General features: G+C 47.4%; 1 protein-coding gene across 1 annotated transcript in view; it reads right to left on the bottom strand.

Moving 5' to 3' along the window:
* txk (TXK tyrosine kinase) overlaps window positions 1-2,500 on the bottom strand; it is a 43,155-nt gene that overhangs the window by 7,428 nt on the left and 33,227 nt on the right. The window lies entirely within an intron of this gene.

Genomic DNA, 2,500 nt, shown 5'->3' with positions numbered 1-2,500 from the left:
TTGTCTAGTACGTATCTACAACACATTAATAACGTTATGGCAGACGGACAGACCGACAGGTAGACAGACAGACAGACAGACAGACACACTTGACTGGGAACTTAGAGCCTGTAGAGCTGGTGTACTGGTTGTCTAGTACGTACCTACAACACATTAATAACGTTATGGCAGACAGACAGGTAGACAGGTAGACAGGCAGGCAGACAGGTAGACAGGTAGACAGGCAGGTAGACAGACAGACACACTTGACTGGGAACTTAGAGCCTGTAGAGCTGGTGTACTGGTTGTCTAGTAAGTACCTACAACACATTAATAACGTTATGGCAGACGGACAGACGGACAGACAGACAGGTAGACAGACAGGTAGACAGACAGGTAGACAGACAGACACACTTGACTGGGAACTTAGAGCCTGTAGAGCTGGTGTACTGGTTGTCTAGTACGTATCTACAACACATTAATAACGTTATGGCAGACAGACAGACAGGTAGACAGACAGACACACTTGACTGGGAACTTAGAGCCTGTAGAGCTGGTGTACTGGTTGTCTAGTACGTATCTACAACACATTAATAACGTTATGGCAGACAGACAGACAGGTAGACAGACAGACACACTTGACTGGGAACTTAGAGCCTGTAGAGCTGGTGTACTGGTTGTCTAGTACGTATCTACAACACATTAATAACGTTATGGCAGACGGACAGACGGACAGGTAGACAGGCAGGCAGGCAGACAGGCAGGTAGACAGGCAGGTAGACAGGCAGACAGGCAGGTAGACAGACAGACACACTTGACTGGGAACTTAGAGCCTGTAGAGCTGGTGTACTGGTTGTCTAGTACGTATCTACAACACATTAATAACGTTATGGCAGACAGACAGGCAGGTAGACAGACAGACACACTTGACTGGGAACTTAGAGCCTGTAGAGCTGGTGTACTGGTTGTCTAGTACGTATCTACAACACATTAATAACGTTATGGTAGACAGGCAGACAGACAGGTAGACAGACAGACAGGCAGGTAGACAGGCATGTAGACAGGCAGACAGGCAGGTAGACAGACAGACACACTTGACTGGGAACTTAGAGCCTGTAGAGCTGGTGTACTGGTTGTCTAGTACGTATCTACAACACATTAATAACGTTATGGCAGACAGACAGACAGACAGGCAGGTAGACAGGTAGACAGGCAGGTAGACAGACAGACACACTTGACTGGGAACTTAGAGCCTGTAGAGCTGGTGTACTGGTTGTCTAGTACGTATCTACAACACAATAATAACGTTATGGCAGACAGACAGACAGACAGACAGACACACTTGACTGGGAACTTAGAGCCTGTAGAGCTGGTGTACTGGTTGTCTAGTACGTACCTACAACACATTAATAACGTTATGGCAGACAGACAGACAGACAGGTAGACAGGCAGGCAGGCAGACAGACAGGTAGACAGACAGACAGGTAGACAGGCAGGTAGACAGACAGACAGGTAGACAGGTAGACAGACAGACAGGTAGACAGGTAGACAGACAGACAGGTAGACAGACAGACAGACACACTTGACTGGGAACTTAGAGCCTGTAGAGCTGGTGTACTGGTTGTCTAGTACGTATCTACAACACATTAATAACGTTATGGCAGACAGACAGACGGACAGACAGACAGGTAGACAGGTAGACAGGCAGGTAGACAGGCAGACACACTTGACTGGGAACTTAGAGCCTGTAGAGCTGGTGTACTGGTTGTCTAGTACGTACCTACAACACATTAATAATGTTATGGCAGACAGACAGACGGACAGACACACTTGACTGGGAACTTAGAGCCTGTAGAGCTGGTGTACTGGTTGTCTAGTACGTACCTACAACACATTAATAACGTTATGGCAGACGGACAGACGGACAGACAGACAGGCAGGTAGACAGGCAGGTAGACAGACAGACACACTTGACTGGGAACTTAGAGCCTGTAGAGCTGGTGTACTGGTTGTCTAGTACGTATCTACAACACATTAATAACGTTATGGCAGACAGACAGACAGACAGGTAGACAGGCAGGTAGACAGACAGACACACTTGACTGGGAACTTAGAGCCTGAGAGCTGGTGTACTGGTTGTCTAGTACGTATCTACAACACATTAATAACGTTATGGCAGACAGACAGGTAGACAGGCAGGTAGACAGACAGACACACTTGACTGGGAACTTAGAGCCTGTAGAGCTGGTGTACTGGTTGTCTAGTACGTATCTACAACACATTAATAACGTTATGGCAGACAGACAGGTAGACAGACAGACACACTTGACTGGGAACTTAGAGCCTGTAGAGCTGGTGTACTGGTTGTCTAGTACGTACCTACAACACATTAATAACGTTATGGCAGACGGACAGGTAGACAGGTAGACAGGCAGGCAGACAGACAGGTAGACAGACAGACAGGTAGACAGGCAGGTAGACAGACAGACAGGTAGACAGACAGACAGGTAGACAGGTAGAC

This window comes from Oncorhynchus masou, chromosome 27, assembly GCF_036934945.1.
Source record: "Oncorhynchus masou masou isolate Uvic2021 chromosome 27, UVic_Omas_1.1, whole genome shotgun sequence".
Classification (NCBI taxonomy): domain Eukaryota; kingdom Metazoa; phylum Chordata; class Actinopteri; order Salmoniformes; family Salmonidae; genus Oncorhynchus; species Oncorhynchus masou.
Note: the sequence above shows the minus strand (reverse complement) of the source record. Positions and strands in the feature narration are given on the sequence as shown.